Source organism: Corvus cornix, chromosome Z, assembly GCF_000738735.6.
Source record: "Corvus cornix cornix isolate S_Up_H32 chromosome Z, ASM73873v5, whole genome shotgun sequence".
Lineage (NCBI taxonomy): Eukaryota > Metazoa > Chordata > Aves > Passeriformes > Corvidae > Corvus > Corvus cornix.
Window position 1 is genome coordinate 61,249,791 of NC_046357.1, and position 24,224 is coordinate 61,274,014.

Sequence of the window (24,224 nt, forward strand, 5' to 3'; positions counted from 1 at the left end):
CATATTCCAGATTCATAATCCATAAATCAACACATTTAAGAAAGTTTATGTGGAAATAACCTTGAGTCTGTGAAGCCACATACTAAAAAAGTTTTACTTCAAAATAGCCTTGAGGATATCAAATATTGTTCAGTAGAAGAAACGAAGCTGCTAAGATTTGCACAGGTCACCCATGGGCTGTTGAGAGTATACATGGAGAGTGGCTGAGAAAGGAGTTGGGTTTCAGGCAAAAAGTTTTTGTCTTTACCTCAAGAAGTACTAGTAGCAAGAGAAATCCATGGGTCATTATCATTCAAATTAGAATGAGTATGCAATTGGTCATCAGACCAGCATTCTGAAGAGAGATAGATTTATGTATGTCAAAAAGCATTCAATAACTTAAGTTCTGGATATTCTTTCACTCTCTGTCTATATGAACTATGGCTTCTGGTACAAGGTTCTAATCTGATGCCCTCTAAAGAGAATAGGCCTCTAAACCATATAACTTCTTTTAAGATTCTGTGAAGGAGCTGAGAGATCAACACATTTTATACGGGATCACAATTTTTAAGACTTGAACACTATTATCCCAAATGAAAGATTAGATCTTTACCTGCTGTACCACCTTGTTGGAGGCTTTATGGTTTAAAACAAACTACATTTGTCAGTTATGTAAGAGTGTACGATCAACAACACCTTGATGCTTTTATCTCCTAAAATAAAGAACATTTTGCAAGGTGGTTTCTATTCCCCACCTCCCAATCCTTTAAAGAACTGTTGTTGTTTATTTGTTTATTTGGGTGGTTTTTGCTTTTCAATTTTAATACATAGCTTTTAAAAGCATGCAATAAATGTACATTTGAGATCTTATTTCTAAAACACTATTTATTTGACTGTTGTCTTGAGAGATCATTAGGCTTTTAGTCATTTCTAGTCCTCTTCTGTTTCTAGGCTTATAATTTCACTCATCATGTTTCCCCATTCACACTTTCTCCTGATTTACTACAGAGATTTTGAATTACGTGAAATTGCCTGTGCTTGTATGTGTAGAGAACTGTACACTGAAAAAGGTCATAACTCTTGATGAAATATCTGAGCACCTGATTTGCAGAGTGCTTACTGACTTTTCCCTTGAGACAACACCTCCATGCTTTACATATTTGTGAATATCTGCAGCTCATTCTTTAGAAATGGTGTTAATAGTTGTAATGCAAAGAGTAGATTACTGTGGATGAAGACAATTTCACTTTGCTCACTTATAAGATGTTATGGAAAACTCAGTTACTATCTGAGACTTGTGTTTCATTAAGCAGACTTGTATCTTACTAAATATAGAAAAGATTCAGTTTTACATCATCTGGCAAATTGTCATTTAACACTGAACAATCAAAGCAAAAACTAGACTCCCTTTTAGGAAGCCAATCCTCCAGCTGGTTATTAGAAATTTTCACAGAAATTCACTCCTCCTGGACTATAGAAACTATAATGGATGATGAAACACAGATAGCTCCTGAAATACAATTCACATACTGGGCCTTTTATGGCTAAGACCAAGTGAGAGCACCCTATGACTGTCTAAAAACAGATTTACATCACATTCAGATTAACACCACATAGGAAGAAAAAAATATTATGTAGAGTTAAGACCTCCATCAGCATGGTTTATTCTTTCCACATTTTAGTGAGAGTGACCTCACCCCGTTGGCAATTTGACTGGCTCATGGGAAAGCAACTTAGGGACAGTTGCTAGCACAGAGCAGTTATGGGTACTTTTAAAGCAGTGTTGCCCTCATCACTATGCAACATAGACTTTAGAAAGTGTTGTGGACAGGACATATTGGTAAGGCCACAGATTAATTAATCTTCTACTGCTCTACCAGCTCTCTATACACTGGGGTAAAATAATTCTGTGTCAGAATACTTAAGGACTTTTCTTATATATTGCAAAGGGTTTCCTCTTCTGAGAACACACAGGATCTGGTGAACCTGTTTAAATTTCAAGCGTGATTTGTACAGCCTCTCCTTTGCCCAACATATTGTGCAGTTTAGGATATTTCTTTCCTTGTCATCCCTTACGAAATTATCACATAGACATGACTGTCATATGTAAAATTAATGCAAAAGATTTAAAATAAATTCCCTTAATTTATTCTGTTATGCATGCATACATATATGTTTTTACACGGAAAGATAATATTTGTAGTTAATAAATAGTAAATAGCCACTTCAAAACACTGCTAAAAAAACTCGTATTAATTTTCTAAGAAACTAGAGGAATGTTCAAAAACAGCGTGGGAGGAAAGGAAGGAGAAACATTTCATAGAATCCAGGGACAAGAACTGTATATAATAGTGTCTATGAAGGTCCATGTGGACATATGACCACAGTTTCCTTGCTGACATAATCCTAAGCAAAAACCACTGTATTATGTCTGGTGGACAGGACAATAGCTAAGATAAACTTCCTTCCAGAGAACAGATTAAACTGATGTAACAAATTTGGAACATCTTACTGTGCTGAGCACAGAATTTTACACTTGCCTGATAAAACTTTTCTCAAGAACAAAGATACACAATGAAAATAGTACTCAAGGAGTGGAAGTCTCTACTCAATTCTGTGCTAATTCTATCCGAAAAAGTTGGGGCAAAGTAACTCATTAATGAAATTTTATTGTATCTTGTCGCGAAGAATGATGAATTTACATATTCAAACAGAATTTCAAGGAAAGGATAGTATTTGGATTAGCATAGAATATTAGAAAGAGAGTTCTAAATAATTCATGAAATACTAACTGCATAAATTTTACTTCTGTATTTTAAAATTCGACATAAGTAAAAATGTTTTCAGAGGAAAAAATGTACAATATACTGCAGATGCCATTATAGCTACTTAGCTGTTTTAAGAGCTTGATATTTTTTGTATTAGGCTAGCTATTAAACACAAATATACATCTTTGACTAGTCTCTTTTTATCTCTCTTTAGTTTGTAAAAATTTAGTCATTATTGTGTTCATTAGAAACAAATGCAACATAACAATGCATAACTATGTATTTCAAAATATTTACATTTTTATGTACATTTCAATCACCTGAATCTAAAAATAAAAAAGATAAAGAGAAAAAAAAAAAAGAAAGGAAAGAAACAAAACTTCTAGTCCTAGCTGCCAATAATTTTAATTTTATATTTATCCACATAGTTTTTTTGGGATATAGGCCATATGTTTTATTTTCCATAGGCCAAAGTCTTGATCAATCAAGTAATGGCAGGCTGACTCATGCAATTACATAGAAGACAGTATTTTGGTATGTAGCCAAACTGAAACAACTTTCCATGTGTTGATGGGAACCAAGAGAAGTAAAACTATTTTGAAATAGAAACGAAAAAAAAAAATCACTCTTTGTTATTCAAGAGACAAATTGCCAGCAAACTTGCTGTCTGTTCAAAGGAAAATGTTACTTCAGAAATTTCTCACAGATTCATGTAGATTTTGCTTTAAATGTTCTTTAAACTCTGTTGTGGTTTAACCCCAATTGGAAATTAAGCACTATGCAGCTACCCTCTCACTCCCACTACCAGAATCACCCATGGTGAGGAGGAGAATCAGAAAGAAAAGGTAAACCTTCCGGTCTGGGAAAAGAATAAATTAACAATTGAAACAAAATAAAATAATAACAATAAACAGCAATTCAAATAAAAATATGCAGCTAAACACTAAATATGATTATTATAACAATAGTAATAATAATAACAATAGCGGGAATGATAAGGAGAGGAAGAGAGAGTAAGAAAACACAAGAGAAACAAGTGATGCACAATACTGCTAACTGATGCCCATCCCATCCACAGGCAGCGATCGTTCCCTCCCAGCCAACTTTCCCCCTTTAATTGCTGAGCTTGATGTTCCAGGGTTTGGAATATCCCTTTGATTAGTTCCAGTCTCCTCTCCCAGTCATGCTCCCTCTCAACGTTTTGTGCAGCTCCTCATTCATAGAGCATGAAACCCTAAAAAAGGCTTTTTCCCTCTTTTCTTAGGGTAAGGACTACATAGCAATTATTATCAACATTATTCTCATCCAAGCAATACCCGCTTTTTATCCTTTGAAAAATGGTCTCCTTTTGCAAATAGTCTAAAAACTAATGCGTAGGTTAGTTTGTTGAGACAGCAGTGAATGCCAAAGAAAACACTTAGGAACAGAGACTGATTACTTGCCATTATGGCCTTAAAAATCTACTGAAATTGTTGCTTTTGTTGCTCAAAGCACCAAATGCTCTACAATTTGTACTAAACCTTTTCCATTCTATTGTTAATAATTCTAGACACAAACTTTAAATTAACACTGAGTAATGGATTTTTTGCCAATATATGTTAATCATTCTGTATCTTATTTCACAGGAAAATTCTCACTTTGACAACAAACTTTCCATGAGTTTCATACAAAACAGTTTCCAGAAAGTGTATTCTGCGCAATTTCCATCTGAAAAACAAACGTCTGACACTTAGCAGTGTGAAAAATACTCCACTGTTTCCTACCTTTTCAGCTGCTTTCTGACTTGACTGCAACCCAAAACTGCAAAGACACAGACTAAACTTTTTTTTCTAGTTACAAGAAAGTTTTAATTGAAAACAAGTGTGCTAGGTTTGAACACAGCTTCAGCAGATTAGCAGTTAAATTAGAAGGGGCTTTTCGCTTAACTTCCAGTGTTGATATGTCACTGTGCCCTGTCACTCTGAAAAGCGATAGGGCTTTGTTATCAGTGCTGAGCACAGACAGCCTCCTGATGTAGAAGTAGACTAAAATAGGCTGCCAAGGTGATGAAGGCACCATGCACATGTTGCATCCTCCTGTGAAGGGAGATGTGGAAGGGCTCTGTGGACACAATGCTCTGCTCAAACAGACTGATCGCCTCCCAGGGCCTGGTTTCCTGATAAGTAACAAAAAAAAAGAAAAAAATGAACTGACAAAATGTTCATCTCAGTTCAGTTCAAGGAACATAAAGGAATGCAGAGACTAAAGTAGCATTTCTCACTGATAAATGATTCCTTGTATATTTGCTTATCATCTCTTTTCACAAGAAAATCTTTGTGGGATTAGTCACTGTTAAGAGTTCTGTGTGTGTAGAAGTTACAAGATTTAAGGGATGTTCATGTCTTATATTGAAGTTTCAGATTAAATAAGGGTTATGTGAATGTTATTTTCAGCTATTTCAGAATTAGTATAATTAATATGGAAGACACATATTATATAGTTCCAGCCTGTACTGCTCTGATAGAAAATTTATTTGGTAACTCTTTTCTTTTTGTTGTCCCTTACCACAAGTAAGTACCTCTACTTGGGCCTGCCATGGCAATCTACATACCAACCATGCCTAATCTTTTCAGAAAATTATCTTCATTTTTGCAACAAAATTTTCATGTCTTCTCCTCCTGGCATTGTATAATGAAGAATCTTGATATCTCATTTTTTACCTTCCTTTGCAACCAAAACTGAGGAATACCAGAAACAAGTATTTTATACCTGAACAGCAATGTTATGGATCTCCCTTCCTGCATATATGATTAGCTGTGCCTTTTTTTACAACATAAAGTTTACATTCTATTCTCATGTGCTTCAGATCTCTGCATATTTGGAACATAGGATTCAGAGGGGATCTGATTTTTTTTTAATTTCTCTCCTTTGCATTTAAAGACATTTTAAAAATGAAGCAAACCAAAATTCAAAATTAGGTTTAAGTGATCAAAATTTTTACTTTAAGCTATTCCTTTGTCTCATAAGCTTTCCTGCTGCACCCAGGTGTTAATTGAGAAGCCACATAATCCAGTAATAGATGTGGAATATGAATAAGTTTATTCTAGACAGGATACATAAAATTATTAGTAACTTGTAATATGCGTGTTACTTCACATGGCATTATATAGTTCCAGCCTGATGCATTCTTTGCTATTGGATAGTCTACTAGGCAAAAATAGCAGTAAATGTGAAGTATATCCTGGTACAGTCTTTCTTTCAAGAAGAAAGTGATCCATAAAATGCCCTGGCACTGGAAGATCTTCCCTTGAAGTTTACAACAGAGTGAACTGAGTCATAAAATTAAAGAATATAGTGTGTTGGAGTGACCCACAAGGATCATTATGTCCAACTCCTGGCCCTGCACAGGATTCCAAAGAATCTCAGCATGTGCCTGAGAGCATTGTCTGAACACCTCTTGAATTCTGTCAGGGTGGTGCTATGACCACTTCCCTCGGGATTCTGTTCCAGTGCCCAAACACCTTCTGAGTGAAAAATTTAATCTCCACCAGCTCAGCTGTTGGATAGAGTTTATGTTAATAAAGTCACAGGCTTGGAGTGTTTTATACTCCATATGGGGTTTTTTTATGTGTGAAGCTAAAACACATTAATTTGAATATGTTATTATTTTGCCATGTCTTTGTATTTTTCCTATTACTTTGAAGATGTTATGTTATCGAAAAGAACAGTCTCTTACAAAATTTTGGTGTTCTGGCTAAAGAGTAAATAGTGCTATGTGGTGATCTGTTTACCCACTGCTTTTCTGATCCCATATTGTTCCCCCCACTGTCCCCTGCCCCTAGCCCTGGCCACTCCCTTGGGCTCTCCCTATTGGTTCCTGTACCCCAACTCCGCCCACGTACCGCCCCTGTGATCTGACAAAACCTCCCTGCGCCTGGATTACGAGGTCTCTCTGCCTCTGGGGGTCACCGGGACATGAGGTAACTATTAAGGTCCTCTGAAGCCCTCATGGAGGGACCCTTCTCACCTCCTTTGCCGTCACTGTGTTGTAGAGCTGAGAGCTACCGGAGCAAGAGTGCGGAGACATCCGAGATGGACTCCGGGAGAGCTACAATGGTCACACTGCCCTAAGCAGCCCCACTGAGCTCTCAGGGAAAGCTGCAGCTTGCTACACTAAACCAAGCATTACAACAGTACTATTGTTCTTTACAGATATGTACTTTGCTTTTTACTTACTGAATGGCTTTGGGTTTTTATTTCTTGTAAACTCTTTTAGCAAAATATCAAAATCAAGTAGCTCTGCTGAATTTCTAAAAAAAATTATGAGATTTCCTTATATTTCTTATATTTATTTGCAAATCCTTAAATTACACTGATGGTAGATATAAATAAATAACTTTTAACAATTGTTTCTTCAAGATTAAGCATTTGAAATTTAGTTTTATTTATAATTTATTTATAATTACAGTTAGTTTCATACATAAAGAAAGTTTCTAGTTCCATTATTAGATCTGGCTAGAAAAGTAGTTCAGGAAAACAGCATCACAGCTGGAATAACTCTTTCAAAATTTGTTAGATTTTTTTAAGAGCCTAACCTAGAAAAAACTGAGTGATAGAAGATGGTTAAGTGTCATTTTATTGGTATGATTTCATTTAGAGTCTTCACTAAATCAACTGATTTCAGCAGTTTTTATAGAGATGGAAAATCTAGAAGATAAACACTCACATTTTCTTTCTCTTTTTCTCCCTTTCTGCTAAATGTATTTCACCATTCCACCTGGACTCCCTGCAAGTAGATCGACAAAGCTACAACAGTTCTCATTGTCAATGAATACACTAAGACAGATAATGTCATTAGTACAGCAAAGGATTTGCAAGTATATATTAACTAAATGAGATTGAGTTGGGCATGACAAATTGCATTGAATAAATTCTTGTTTTAAAAAAGTGGGGTTTTCTATCTGAAGGTCATTGCATGCACTGCCAGTCAATCAGAACACACAAAGGAGCTATTAGATCAAAGGGGAGGATGTAATACTGCAATTCTACAATTCACTGAGAAACAGACTTGAGCACTGTGGGAAGAGCAGAAGGAAATATACATTTGCAGTGGAACAGAAGCAATTTGATTCCTTGTTTGTTTGCATTCTTACTAATTGAAAAGCAGACTATAAAAGAACCCAGAAGCTATAATTGAAAAGTATTTGATAGCTTGAAGCTGGTGGAAGATGAAATACACAAATAAGAATGATAGCTTGTTTTTATTCATAGTAGAGGATTTTTTCTCCATTTCCTTTAAATTCTAAATGTCTTTTCCCTATGTTCAACATTTTTACACAATGAATTTTGCAACATTTTAAAAGTGGAATTACAGTTGCAGTACTTCCCAGCTTTGACTTGAAGAACATTTAAAATAGTAGATGTCTGTCTTGGAAAATTTCTGAGCTATTCATCTACTTCTATTTAATATAGGCCATAATTCAGGGTATATTTATTTATTTATTTTACTGGAGTTTTATAGGCATACATGGTAATTTTACACTCTAATAAAAGGAATTCAGTGAGTGTCAGAGAGAAAGACTGCAGATTTGTCTTGTTCTGGTTATTTTTCTAGAATGTATGGGGATGCATAGAAGACGAACCATAGAGTGTCTGAGGCTGGTTGTCACTTCTGGATATCATCTACTGCAACTCCCTGCCCAGAACAGGGATAGTTAAAACAAGTTGCTCAGGATATATTCTGGACAGATTTGAATACCTCTAAGAATGGAGGCTACACACCCTCTCTGGACAACCAATGCCAGTTGTTGACCATGTTCAAAAGAAAAATATCTTTCTTATGTTCAGATGGAACTTCAAAATTTTCAGGTTTTGCCTGTTGCCTCAGCCGCTCTGCAGCTCTGGAAAGTGCTTAATAAAGCATCATTATCACATGCCTTAATATGATGTCTGTACTCTTGTGATGCTACTCAGGACAGTTTCCCATCGTGTCAGCAAGAGTACGCGGTGGATTCAGGTTCAGCTTACTATCCACCAGGACACCTAGGATTTTTATCATCAGATGATAAAAGTCTTTAATAGTACATGTAATGTGAATGTTTACATTCTTGCCAGAAGAGGAAGACTCCAGGATTAAACTGCAGGTATCAGGACTACAACTGAAAAAACACACTTCTGACGGTGTGACTGAGATACTGTCAGTAAGATTCATTTGAATTTGCATTTTCCCTACTTACACTTTCCCCTTCTCTCACATGGAATCTGGTATTTTACTCTTGTACCTCATCCATTCGACTTCTTTGGCACTGAAAGATGTACACAGAAAAAAGATGTACCTAGGAATACATTTCCAGGATTTTACATTCCCCATTCATAGTGCTAATAAGAATTGAAGTAGCAATGAATAACAATGTCAGACCAGTTTTCCTAGTGACTTAATGCGAGCGACCCACCCCAGTGACTTTAACCTTCTGGAAATCCAAAGGTCTATGCACATTTAAAAACAATAATCAGTTATATCTACAGAAAAATTAAAATAATGGATAGATATATTTCATTAAAAATTTTTGGGGGTCAACAGTTGCTTACATGAACATATGCAAGTGAATATAATTGTAGATGTTTGGAATGTACTGAAAGTTTGACTATTTCTCTCAGGATATATCTCTGTTTAATAAAGTATTTATAAATAGATCATAGAATACGATTCATATTTTCTGAACATGTATGCAATATTATTTGCACAGCGTTTACAATTTATATTATCAGGGACCAAACAAGCAACTGAATACAATCCGTCATGTTAGAATGTTGTATTTAGTACGAAGGCACATCCAACCCTCCCTGCAAGAAATGATTTGTAATTTCATGTTGTAAGGTTTCACAATCCAGAGGACTGATAATTCAGATTTCCATTTTTAAAAGAGAAAACCAGAATACAATCAGATCTATAATAATTTCTCATTTCATATGACAAAGCCTATGTCAACAACTTTAAAAAACACATTTTTAAGGGCAATATAGAAGTTATACAAAGTATTTAGTAAAATTACTATAAAAAGTATAATACTGTTAAAGTGGTAATTGTAGTCAAACATTTGTACATGATTATATTGTCCTATGTGTTTTTCAAAACTCCAGTTTTTGGTTTAAAATTCACTATGCTATGGGACAAATTATCCTTAGAATAATTTGAAATATTTTGCAAGTAGACAGAAAATTTCCACTCGATTTTTTTCAAAAAACATGTAATACAGTTAAAATAGTGCCTTGAACAATCAAATTCCTTGAGTAATACTATTATGCATTGATCCCTTCTTATACTTAAAAAAGTAATTTTATTGAGGATTAATTGTAGATGCTTTTCTTTTACTGTGAGTTGATGGGGATATAATCTGAGTATAAGAAAGACACTGACTTTTTATGCCTTATTCATTTTTACTTTTATGTTAGTGTGACTGGACTTTTTTTTTTTATTTACGCCAATTAATTTACACTAGAAAGCAGGTATTGCAGTAAGTTTTACTTCAAATTTCCCATTAAAAGTCCTCTATACTTCTACAGCACCAACGTAACTAGGAATTCTATTTTGAGTTAATGATTGGGGAAGAAAAAAGCCAGTAAACCCTGTATTTTTCATTCTAAAAACACAGCATAAGATTATCTTGGCTTTAGTCACAAACCGATTCTGATTACCTAAAAGCAAGAAACTGTATCTAGTACAGTAAACCTGTAATACTCCTTGTGCATGTAAGCAGCTTTGTTAAAGGATTAAAGCACTTCTGACATTAAAAAAGCCTCTAAAATTGCTGCTAACATGTTATTAAAAATAAAGCACAATTAAAGGATGATTCAGTGTAGTTTTTCTCTCAGTTTTCATTTTTTATGCTTTTGTTTTGAACTGTAGATTTCATTAGTAAAAGAATTAGTTGGTCTACAGAATTAGGTTTATGTGTGTTTGGGGTTTTTTGGTTTTGCTGTTATGTTCGTAAATACTTCTTATTCCCTAAGAAGAAAGCCCATAAACAGTTAATAGTAAAGTAATTGTCTAGAGTAAAAATAAAATACTAATTAGTTTTGAATTTAAAAAAACAATGTAAAAACACATTATATGTCTATTGCATTCATGATTGCTCTGCAGGCTTTCGGCAAGCTTTCCAACAAAAGTAAAAAGAAAGTTGTATTCTTTACACAAGACCCCAATGTACCTTAAGTTTTGGAAGTCCTCTATCAATAACACTTTAAAAAGTGCTTACAGCAAATGAAGTACCAAAACTATTCCAAGTGTCTCTCTGGTTAATAAAGTTAGATTTGGTGTGCAGCTGACACTTAAAAACTATCCCAGTTCTGAGATACGTTGTTTCTTACAGAGGATTTATTGATGAGAACCATACAGTGTGCTAGACAAACACCCAGCCACTCTCATTTCCTCCTCTCAGCAGGGTAAGGGGAAAAAACTAAGGTGGAAAAACTCATGGGCTGGGACAAGGACAGGGAGGCCACTTACCAATTACCTTCAAGGTCAGCACAGACCAAAAATTTTGGGAAAATTAATGTAATCTATAGTCAGTTAAAAAAGAACAGCAAAAGTAAAAACATCTCTTTCCCCACACTCCTTTCTTCTTCCCAGGCTCAGCTTAATTTCTGACTCCTCTACCAAATGTCCCCTGAGTGAGGGATGGGAAACGGATGTTGCAGTTAGTTCGTAACAGTTCTTCTCTGTGGCTTCTTCCTCCTCACTCTTTTTCCCTTCTCCAGGATTGGTCCCTCACACACCAGAATACCTGCTCCTGTTTGGACTCTTCTATTCTTCCCTGTAACCCCTTGCTTCCAGCACCTGGGCACCTGTACATGTACTAAGGTTTTGTGTTTACTGATATACAGGGTGGGAAAATGGATGCAACAACTTGATTCCTCTGACTCTTCCTTACTAGGGAACATCAACAGCAGGATAGTTACAACACTGCTGCAGTGCCAAGCCAGAAGCGTATACACTGTGAACAGCCCCTGGTAAGGGCTGACCCACTTGTCTGTAAAGACTCCTCTTCACGTGCTAATAATGGCTTATATATATTCTAAGAGGTACTATTTAGGGCATAGGTATGTCACAAAATAATACTAGCGTAAAGAGATTATGTAGTGCTCGTAAAGAGAGTTCCCTTTGTAGGCCAGATTTTACTCATTGAAGAGAAGAGGTGTGTCATGTATCATATTTATGTCATAAATATTTATTATCTCATGACAAGTCGTAAGTATTTATAACCTCATGGTTACCTATTATGTATTTTTCTCCCATACTTCCTTAATGTGTAATCTCTTAGTTCCACACAGCAAAATCTCTCTCCTGACACTGCCAATGGAAAATGCTTTGGGGCATGTGGAGAAATCTCTTTCCTTTTACATGATTCTTACTTAGTAAATGACTGGAATTGCAAACAATTTCTTTAACAGTTCATTTGTGGGCTGGTTCTTGACAGAGGTTGGAATCAAAAATTCTGACAGTGAGAAAAAGTTGTGAATTACTATAATTTATTGTCATTTCCCACTCATTTAAGGTTAACTAAGATAAAATAAACCTAAAAGAGAGCTAAAACTCCCCATGAGGTTCTGTTATATATTTTGGCATATTATATAGGTATAATATGTGTGTATATGTATGTGTGTGTGTATATATATACAACATATTTTTGTGCATTACATTCATGCATATCACCTTGTATCACTATTTAAAAATAACTAAACAATTTCAAATAAAAATATTAGAGGCTTCCCGGCAAAGTCTGAACACAGAATTTGATGAAAATATTTAATTTGACCAACAGAAAAAAGAATTTAGCAGTACATATCTTGCCTTTTAGTTTAATACAAAATTTCAAGGAAGTCACATCTACTTCCATGAAGTATACTGAGTAAGGGTTTATATTTGTCTGAGATGATGTAATGATGAAAATAACTGTGGTATTCACATTTTACATGTTGTTCCATTTCTCTACCTCACTCTCTGTATTCATGTTCTTTCTGACAGTAAGGTAAACTGTAGGTTTCTTTATATATACATAGTTGTAATGAGTCAGAACAGAATAGGAGCTTTGGGATACCTTGCTCCTCAGTGGACTGAAAATGCCTCTCATTACACTTTGTGTTCTTTTTTCTATTGTTTGCAGAGAGGGGTGGGTTAGGCAGGAGGTTTTTTTTGTTGTTTTTTTTTTTTTTTAATTAGGAACTGTACAGTGTGTTTGAGTTTTGTTATTATGAAATATTTTAGCTGGCATAGAATCCATCTATACCTGTTAAATGTGTGTAGTAGGTCTTCATTTATGCATATGCTTTGGGACATTCTATGACTGTAATTTAAAAATACTTTTACACTGACAGAAATCAGCAAGGGTATTAACTAAATAAATTTTTACTGATTTCCAATACAAAATTTTCCCATCAGGAAAAATAATATCAAAACATCTTCATAATTTTGATGTCCCTGATGTCATATAGTGAAAGTTGTTAGTTTGTATTAAGTGATATTTAGGGGCCGACTATACCCCAATATCAAGACTGTGGTAATGTATTCACTCTGCTAAAAATATTTCCTTCTCTTTATTACCTCTGTCTCACACTTCTTGACTCAGTGTCACAGCTTGTCTCAAGCTGCTGGGAGCCTTAAGTTTCCAGCAGATGCTGTTGGTGATGATAGCATATGGATTGGTTCTAGCATACATGCCACAGATTTTACACTGTTGAACCATGTATGTATATATTTACATTAGCTTAAGCTCTTTATTTGCATATGCATGCAATTCTTTGCTTATTTATTCTTTACCCATCAACATCTTTTTCAGACACAATTGGTTTCTCTGCTTCACATACAGTATCTTCCCTAGAGTAATCTTCAATCTCAGTAAGCGCAAAAACAGTAGGAAGCAAATTGTACCCTAGGATGTTCAACCATCTTTTCTACTGAAGTCATTAGCATCCCTGAGTGATAAGTCATCAAGGGAAGAATTTCACCCCAATTGTTTATGTCACAAGTCACTATCTTTGCAAGCAAAAATCATTAGAGGAACCTATCCTGATTTCTCTGGGGATCAGAATTCCCTGAGCTACTTTAAAAATGTAGGGTGCATAAAGAACATGACATTGACATTTGAGGGAACTTCTGGAGAGCAAAATTATTTTTTTGAAATAAAGGTTTACTATTTCTGTGAATCTTATAATTTTGGGAAAATACTCAACTGGGTAAAGAAGTATATATATGTATAATTGCATTAGTATTGAAATAGATGCAATTCTGAACAAGCTATATACTTAAAATAGTCTTCCTGTTTTGCAGTTACGTAAGAACAGAAAACTGAGGAGATCTGAATTTGGGTGGGTTGGGAAGAAAGAAGGTTCACTTTTCCTGTTGTTAATAAAGGATGACTACAGGCAAAGGTTCATTTTCATCATTGCTTTTCCTCTGTTACCTTCAACTACTGTCCCAATGAAGAACAGAGTAGAGAAGAAATTAAAGAAAAGCCAAACATGACCATTAGGGGAAAAAAGCAAATTAAATAGCACCAGTAAAATCTGAGACAAAATTAAAGACATGGATTATAATTTGGTGGAACAGAAAAATATGAGGGCTACAATAGAGTAAGCAAAGCACTATCTAATAGAGGAAGAAGATAGAAGGTCAAAGAGAGAAGAAAATCAGAATTAATATAGGAGACCGATAGGAGCAAAAGAAAAGTGGTAATTGATTTACTCACCTAAGATGAAATCTGGTTAGAGAACAAGAGAAAGGCAGGGAAAACTAGCAATCAGTTAGGAACAGTATTGCATCTCCTGAAATCTGAGGATGTTTCCTTTTTTCACATATATGGCTTTCTCCTCAGAGTACCTTTTATGAATAGCACAAGTCCACATTCTATCACAGAAGTGAAGGAAATACCAGAGGAAAATAGGAAGGGAAAAGTGACTTTGGGGAAGGGTAGGAGCATGTATTAGCCATTCCAGCTAATGGCAAGTAGGGTAAATCTGAGAGGTGTGTGGGGAGAAGCGACAGAAAAAGGAGTATCCAAACCTAAAGGGAGTTGATGCTGTGGACTTTTGGTGTAAAAAAAAACCATAAAGCCAAGAAACAACGGTATTCTTAATGAGTGCAGAGAGCTCTTTCATAAGCAATTTTAGAGCAAAAGAGTGAATAGGGAAGTTGTGTGCAAGAAAAGATCATCTGAAAAGTTGGAAGACACATAGTATAGGACAGAACTACAAGGTAGTGTGGAATAAAAAAAAGAATGATGAGTCTTTAGAGATGGCTTTCTCTTTCAGATAATGTCTGAAACTGATGGTAGCTTTAGGTCTATATTTGTTCCAAGCAATAAACAAAATCAGCAAGGGAAAAGGAATTGAGTTTCACACATTAGAAGAGAAGTGATGAGGGACAAGGAAAGGAAGATGTAGTTTGGCCTCATATTCTGGGGCTTTTCATATGGTGCAGTAAACTTCCTCTGAACATTTCTTTAACGCTGTTTAAAATTCACTGTAATTTATTTCCACTCAGCATGTTTTCTGATTGCAATTATCTCTTTATTCTTATCTTTCACTACAAATCTTAATGGCAGTTGTGATTAGGAGTCTGCTGCTTATTGATTACGTTGATATGTGCATAGCAAGTTATTTATGTACTTAATTTAAATTAATTTTATTTGCAGGGTTGAAACAGATGTTATGCAGTTGTGATTTCCCACTGACTGTTCAATGAAGTGTCACTTACATGAAGCTTTTTCTTTCCAGAAGCTTTCATTTAGTTTGCCTTTATGTTTCTGATCAGGACTGCATGAGAAAATTACTTTCATAACTGACACAAGTAGACATGAGATTTATGGTTCATTCTCTCCCTATTGGATATGTACTGTACTTTGTTACTAAGCTCATTGAAAATCTTTCTGGCTCAGTTTATGCATACTTTTTACATGAATTCAGATACTGACTGAGCAATAAATCACAGTAGCCTTGGATGCCCCATATGTGAGTGCATGTGTACATGTGAAAATAATGTGTTTCAGCTAATAATTTATAGGACTGAAGTATATATGAGTATCCTTTAAATCATGCTACCGGGTGACCCTAAAGACTAACATTCTCCATGTAGACCTCTAAAGGTCATCTATATTCATATATAGATATTAAGCTTTCCCTTTGTTATTATACAGTCAGCACTTGATGTCCTGCTTTCTAAAGGAGAGTAAAATAGTTCTGTAAATGAGAATAAAAACAACACAATCCATGGCAAAGGGCTTGTAAGGACTTTGCAATTGTTTGTGTCTCTATAGCTGGTACTCTTTTGACCTTCCTCATGCCAAATGTCTTTTTATTGCTTTTGTGAAGAATAAGAGATTAAAATATCACTATGGACATAGTCTATGTGAAAATTATAATTAAATCTGCAAGCCCTGTTTTCATCTAGAATCCTGGCACTGTGACTCCATTAATGCCCTTACATTCTCTCTTTGCTCTTTGGTTTTCTATTTTAAAACTGATAAATCTGGTAAAGATGCTATCCGCGCTCTTCAAATTTCCTGGTAATGGCACAATGGCTAGATTTTTTGATCACCAATATAAAATTCTGTGTTATTAAACACTATGGAATTACTGCTCTCTATTTTGCAATGAAGGTTTTAGAGAATTGTTAACTTTTCCATGATGGGTGGTATCTGTGGTGTATTTTGCAAACAACAAGGTGCATTAGAACACGTTTCCCTTGGTCTTGCTCAGGGAGGTTCTTTTATTGGCAGGTGGTTTGCTGAAGCTGCGTTTCCCCCCCCCAAGCTGCCCGCGCCCTTGGCTGAGACAGTGGCAGTTGTGGCGGAGGGGCCACAGTGATGGCCAGAATTGTGGCCAGGGCCGCAGCCAGAGGTGGAGGGGCTGGGACCGCAGCTGGAACCACAGCCAGAGCCACGGCCAGATGGGGAGAGGCCAAAGCAGTGGGTGGCCCAGGCCTCAGAGCAGGGGCCACTAGGTCCACATCCACCTCTTCCCTGCCTCCCCACAATGGATCTCTCTTCCCATTCTTTTTCCCTTTTTTCTTTAAAAGTAGTTTATGTTCTTTAGATCCCTGTAGCTGTTTATTTTGTGATATAACCATAAAAAGACTTGCATAATCAAGTTCTAAGAAACAGTGGTCTTTACGAAAGCGAGATATCAAATCCAATATTAATTCTTCAGGTAGGATACCAAACTTAGGCCACCTCTGATTGTTGTTTAATTTATAAATTGGCCAGATTAGTCTTGACAGCCTAATCAATTCCGGTTTTGTACAGAATCGATGTTTGCCAGTCAATTTTTGCCAGTTTTCTATTACTAAGCTCCATGGCAAACTTTTGGCTATTTGAGTCTCTGTAAGAGAAAAATTATCGCCCATTGTTTATGCTTATAAACAGGAAAGATCACAGAAACAAAGCAAAGCAATCTGACTACAGACTAATAAGCTAAGAGAGAGACAGAGAACAAGGAGAAGGGCTCAAACCCATGAGCTTGGACTTGCCAAACAGCAGCCTAAACCACTACACCACCACTGGCTGTGGACCAAAATAGTCTCACTGCAGTACTAAGTTCTCACGAGCTAACAGCAAATGAAGGGGGAATCAACAAACTAGAACCCCCTTGGACCGTATGAGTCCCTAGACACACCAAACGAAATTATAAGAGATCTCTTAACAGCCAACCCAGGTGCTAATAACAAAATACCACCCTTATTCACTTACATGCGTCTGTGCTGAATCTGGAGAATTTTTGGGCTCTTGGGCTCTGACACCTTGTGGACTGTTGCAACTATCCCCCCCAAAATGCTGACAGCAGTGGGGGAGCTGAGCTGGATCTTTTTCAGTCCAGAAGATTTCCAGAAGCCTCCTTGTCCAATCTGGGGTGCCTAAACTGATGCCTTGAAGTAGCTACCTGAAAACAGAGGCTAGAAAAGATAAAGAGAATAAAAGTTGGTATTTATTTGAAGTGCCTTCAAAGGTACACACTGGGAGAGTAAAGCCTATGAGGGGGTCTACCCAAGATGGATGCTGGGTCACGGGTTCTTCACGCTTTTATAAGTTTGGGTCATTTGCGTATCAGGGTTAATTCTCCAATTATAACTTTAGTTAATGATGTCATTACCCCAAGTTTGCCCCTCCTCTTCAAAGGCTTTTAGTTTATACATTTTGGAATCTGGGACAATTGAGGTGTTCTTGATGAGCAAACCTAGAGAAGCTTTTTTTATATCTAACCACCATGAGAGAACAGAAGCTAACAGGCCCCACAAAACGTCAGAGTTACACATTAGGCAGTACAGGATTTGAAAAATATAAAAGTTAAAGCCTAAGGCATCAGAAATGCAAATCTTGGATCGTATGTGTTGAATTTCCTGTAGTAAGACAGACCCTGGCCCTTGTAATTTTTTTTTTTTGTAGATTTCATATACTCTGTTTTAGAGCAGTTTTAGTTCCTTGTTGAATCTTAAATGTCACTTTATATCTTGTAAAGTCTTTAGCCATTTTCTGTATTGCTGCATAATGAAAAATAAATCAGGGACTGAGGATCATGTTGCTTAAGTGATGATACTCAGTCTCCCATATAAGGAAATATGTGATCACTAGTTTGACACTTTATTCCTGCTGCTACTATTTTCATAAAAATAATTTTTATTGGGATTTTGTTTGGTTTTGGTTTTGGATTTTTTTAAAAATACAAACCTATTATTCCTAAAACAAGGAAATGGAAATTAAATACCATAGACCTCTTCAAAGGGACTGATGGGAATGAATAGTTACAAATGTTATATTTAGAATTTGTATGATCATCATATTTGCTTGAAATTTGGAAAGTTTGGTTTCATTAACATAGGTTGATTTCACATAGTTTGACTTGAAAAATAGTAATAATTAGGAATCATAAAAATGAGCCTACTTTATGAAAGATGCAAGTAGAGCATAAGCTCTTTGCAACAGGAGAAATAGTCTGTCTTTTAAGATCATCACCTTTTGTCCTTCTCTACTACCCGAGCATGCTGTGTAGAGTAGTTTTCATCTGTGATTAGGATTTTCCTAGGCCAGAAAAAAACTATAGGCTTCCTAGGCATGATGCTTTGTTTGTATCCTTGTTGGAGATAGTGAAATCTTTTTTCCATGTAAGATTGGGGAAACTCAAGACATTTGCATTAGACAGTAATATTTTCAAACATAGTACAAAATGAATATCAAAGCACTTTGACTGCTAAAACATTCAGCAGCTCCTGGAATAGGAGGCCGCTAACTATCAGCCTAAAAACGGTAATTATCTGAACCTAAGAGTTTATGTTTAATGTCAACATGTTACCTGTTATGCTTTCTGAATCATTTTCAGTGCATCTAGAAGGAAATATTTGACTGCTCAGTTGCTTTTGTACCTATCATTGCACTATCAGATAGCACATTCACTACTTGTAAAAATAGTCAGTTTGTCTACCTGTGTGTGTACATATATGTAATCATTAACTAATTGTGCAGACTTTTTTTCTTACTTTGCAGGTTCTGTTGGTCTGCAATTAGACTGGGGAATACAAGGTATTTTTTTTTTTTTTTTAACAATATAAATGTTAAATGAACTAGTCCTTTAAAGGGGGACAAGGGCAAGGGGGATGGGCTTTGGGTGCTGAGCAAAGAGTTGTTTGTTTTATGTGCAGTGTAACATGCAAGATTCTGGAAAAGTTTATGTTACTAATAGGCTTGATTGTGACAGCTCATATTAAATTTTTAGGCTAACCTACATAAAAGGAAAGTTACTAGTATTTTAATTGAATCACATGTATTCTTGATAGTCTGTGATTTAAACTTATTCATCGAAATAAGTTCCTCATTCTTTGGAACCTAAATTCCAAATTTTTTAAGGAGACAGGAATGTGTGCCTCTAGGGTTTTTCATGACCCATCATAAATTGCACTGAACTGACAGGTCCTTCAAAAAGAGCAATGCTGGGGTTGAGAAAGAAAAAACAATCAGGGTTTTGAAATTTAAAAACAAATGTTAAGATAGCAAGAGTAGCTTTGAATTTCATCAACTGGAATTCTTTTTTCAAGTACTGAAGAGAGAAATTTTTTGTGTATTTTGTTCTGTTTCCTTACCTCTGTCCATTATTCAAAAATACTGGCAAACACAAATAACTCCAGTCAGCCACAGAATGCGCAGCTATTGTGGTGGGAATTAAAAATAGGAGTCTGAAAGCTGATCTTTTGCTACTTACATAGTGGAATCTTGGAGATTGCCTTAAAAGGCTTAGACAAAGCTGTGCACAGCAATTGTACTTATCTTTGTACTGCCAGAGGATTCTTAGGTGATGTGCTGCCATGTTCCCATTTATTCTAATACTGTAATTACTGTAGAATTTGGATCAACTGTAGCAATTATGTGTGTGTAAAGCATCCTTTAGCAGCTTTGACAATAGGATTCACTACAGAGAGTCTAACCTTAATAGCTGACAGAAACTATACCATACCATAGAAGTTCTAATACTACTATCACTATAATTACGTTGCTAAAACAGGCAAATAATTTTGTGAAAGTAATGAATATGAAGGAAAAGGTAGAGTTTCTCAGTGTTGGTGTAAAACCAATTTTAAATTAATATCTCAATAAGGTTTGAAATTTTAACAACAATATATTTAATTTTAACTCTTAGTCTGCTGTGTCAAGAAAGGTGGTTTATGATGACAAAGTGTAAATGTTTCAAACTCAAAATATAGCAGAAAAGTGAGTTGCTGACAGTGATTTGTTTCAACCTGTTGAAGAAATATTTTCCCACTAGTTTCTAGCCAAGAGCTATGCAAATATAAATTGATATTCAAATAAACAGCATAAAAATTGTTATTAATGTACAGTGCCCTCCTAGATATTTATTGCTGCAGTACAACTTCTGATTTGTATGAATCAGGTTTCATTGTAGTTTATTAGCAATCAACGATGATTATTTAGCTCTAGTGTTTGTAAACTATAATTCATCATCCCCCTATCTTTTATTTATGAGACAATGTCAAATGAAAGAAGCAAATTATATATTGTTATTGTTAGGAAGTGCTCTGCACTCTACAGCATGTTAACTTTGCCATGAACCATCAGTGTTCAATGTTCTGCTCTGACTACCATGTACATCCCATCTGCCTTCATCTCACACAGTGGAGAAAGTTGACTTTTCAGTGGAGTCTCACATTCTGGCAACTGTGAGTCCAGAAACAGCTCTAAAAAACCCCGACCCATTAAGGTCAATGGGAGAAATGCCATTTATATCAGGGAAGCCAAGATTTTATCCCTTCTGTTGTCTGTGTTGATACTTTGGTTGACACCTGTGCTAAGCAAATAGGAAGCAGAAGAGCATAGTTTCCTTCTGTTCATCCTTCTCTCATGGGGAATAATCTTCAGCACAAAGAAAATATTTGAATGTTCTGAAATGGAACTGTTTAAATGCTACTTAGTCCATTTTTGCAACAGTCATCCTAAAGTAAAATATTTTAAGAAAGGGAAAATGACAGTAACATTTTCTCTAATGTCATTGCATCTGTTACTGAGGAACAGTTATAACTACTAGGAAAGTTGGGCATTTTCCTTCTAGGTTTCTTAAATTCCTATAATAACAGTTACATTTAATTATCAGATTCATACTAATTTAGTATGAAAATGACACAACAAAAAGCAGTTGCAAAACAAATGAAAAGAAAACCCAATAAATGGAATTAAGGAAACCAGAGGTGAGCATATATTTTATAAATAACATGTAAAAGCACTTTGTACCATGAGAAGTTATATTTTCATTCATGGTTATTAGTGGCTCCAGTATGGCATTAGTGTGTAATAATCTAATTGTTACTCTCATAGAAGACCCCCATTTCTTATTAAAAATTGCTTTAAAGCAATTCTCTACCATCCTTAGTGTAAAAAAAAGTACTCATATTAATGCAAACAATATTTTATATATGAATATTATCATATTATTATTAATCGTAATATTAGTGTGTATATGGAGCTCTGATTAAGTTAGTTGTAATGGTCAAAAATTGTATACAGGAAATATACATTAAAATTAGAAATTTAACACTATATGATGTTTTAATTTTAATACGTATGTTATGGTGAAATAGCTTGTTTGATAGACCTTATCATTGGACTCAGACAAAATTTGTGTTTTAACTTTGCCCATACAATTTCTTTTCAAAAGCTACTAATGTATCTTAATAGTAGCATGATTTCAGGGACAAAAAACATGAAATGAGACAACTATAAACCTTCTTCATACTAATAGTGTTTTGTAGAATTCATTCTAAAAGTCATCTGAAGTATGCAGGGCAAAGGAAGGAGATACGAATTTTCTGATGAAAAGCACTATGCAGGAATATGTAAGATTTGTTATATAAATGGTATGTTAAACTAAGAATGCATTGGGTTTGCAATTTCACTGTCTTTTGTTTGTGTTCTCACAATACAGTATTTATTTGCAATCATGAATGCTACTTCCTGATTCATATGTTCTTGGCACCAACTAGACCTCAGACACAGCAGTATTATTAGAGCTAAAGTGGGGCATGCAATACAGGAAATTTAGTTAAGATTTTCTGAAATTTAAAGCACGAAGAGTCTGTGAGCCAGAAAGCCTTATGGATTAAGATTATCCTGCTTTTCAGTTGAATGAATCCCTAAATGATCTTAGGTTTTTGATCATATATATCTCTCTCTCATGGTAATTCTGAATCCTGTCCTGCTTCTTTTCCATCTTCACCCAGAAGGCACTGTTTCTTTTGAAGAGCACTGTCAAAACTTTTAGTTACGTTGATTGCATCAGCCACACTTTGCATAAAACACAAATGCCACAGTGCATCATGGAGAGGCTGAGAGACCTCTGGTGTACTAAATAGGGTTTCTAGAGTTTTGCCCTGGCAGTAGAGACAGTGGCTTGCCAGTCAGCAGGCACTGTAAGTAACTCCAGGTTGCATTTGTAATGTCACAAGAGCATTGTGCTTGTCATGTGAAATTATTAGTGACAGTTGATGAGAAACCTGAAGTGGTGAAATGATTGAAAGCACACCTGTGATCATATTATCAATATAAATTAAAATTGCCCATCTCAACTGACTTTTTCTGCTGTCATGTACTGTGCACCATTTCCATGGTAATGAAACATTTATGCTGCTTATGCTAGCTTTAGATAATGTATTCTTCTCAGGTGTATGTTTTTTATTGTCATCCATTTTACTGTATGAATGCTGATGTTGTAGGTGATTACAGATGTGCCATAATCCTCATTTTCCACAAATAGTCTCTCCCTTCCCACTCTTGGTACTCAGGTATTTATAGCTCTGTCACAAAGCCATTGATTGAATGGCGTAGATGTCAGTATATTCAGTTTCTTTGGAAAGACTTAGATTAATTGATACAGACAAAATAATATGAAAGATGTATCTAATACAGAACATTCATTCCTAGACTTCAATTCTTTATAACTAATGTATTTTTAATGGACCACGCAATTTAAATGCACTCTTTCAGAATGTTTATTTAGAAGTTAGTAGGAAGACTAAATATTTAAAATAGCCAATATTTTATGATACATACCTTTTTATTTTTAAAAATATGTTGATTAAACTCACCATTGATGACACTGCCTGACTGTCCTGAATCACCTCCCTGTCCTCTGTATGCCTTTGTACATCTTCTATGAGGATCTGTTCCATGATCTTCCCAGAGAGAGGGGTGAGGCTGACAGGTTAGTAGTTCCAGGGTCTTGCTTTCTACCTTTTTAAAAGATGGGTACAGTATTTCCCCTTCTGCCGTCAGCGAGGACTACACCTGACTGTCATGCTTTTAAAATATCATGGAGCCTATCTTGTCAACCACATGAGCTAATTCCCTCAGGACTCCGGGATGGATTTCATCTCGTCCCATAGACTGACATAATACTTTCAGGTTCCTCAGGTAGTCATGAACCTGATCTTTACTTACAATGGGAGGACCTTAGTTCCCCCAGTCCTTGTCTTGTGGTCAACCCACTTGAGAGGTGTGGGAAGTGACATTAGCTTCTGGAAGTTGCCACGGAAGACTGAGGCAAAACAGTTTTTGATTACCTCAGCTTTCTCATCCAGTTTTACTCACTGGGTAGCCTTTTTTGACCTTTTTCTGGCTGACATACAATCTTTCTTGTTATTCCTTGGGTCCCTTGCCAATTTCAGCTCCAGATTTGCCTTGGCCTTCTTAATCCCATCCTGACACAACGAGGCTGAGTCCCTGTACTCTTCCCAGGATGCCTGTTCATGATTCCACTGCCTCTGCATTTGCTTCTTGCCTGCTAGTTTGACCAGAAGTTCCTTACTCACAGCCATGTTGGTCTCCTTCCTTTCTTGCCCAAATTTTTGTTCCTGCGCATAGCTAATTCTTGCATTCCCGCTGCTTCTTTGTCAGTGAGGGTGGTTTTCCAGGGTGGTTCTATTGACTAAGTTCTTGAAGAGCTGGAATTTTG

General features: G+C 35.7%; 1 protein-coding gene across 45 annotated transcripts in view; it reads left to right on the top strand.

Annotated features, from left to right (window-relative positions):
* The window catches only part of PTPRD (protein tyrosine phosphatase receptor type D), a 1,187,151-nt gene that overhangs the window by 503,922 nt on the left and 659,005 nt on the right, over window positions 1-24,224 (top strand). For 44 of the 45 annotated variants that reach the window (XM_039567532.1, XM_010392896.4, XM_039567544.1 and 41 more), the window contains one exon: window positions 19,256-19,291. The exons of the other annotated variant lie outside the window; for it this stretch is intronic. The gene's annotated coding sequence lies outside the window, so the exon portion shown is untranslated. The remainder of the gene's footprint in view (window positions 1-19,255; window positions 19,292-24,224) is intronic. 45 annotated transcript variants of the gene reach the window in all.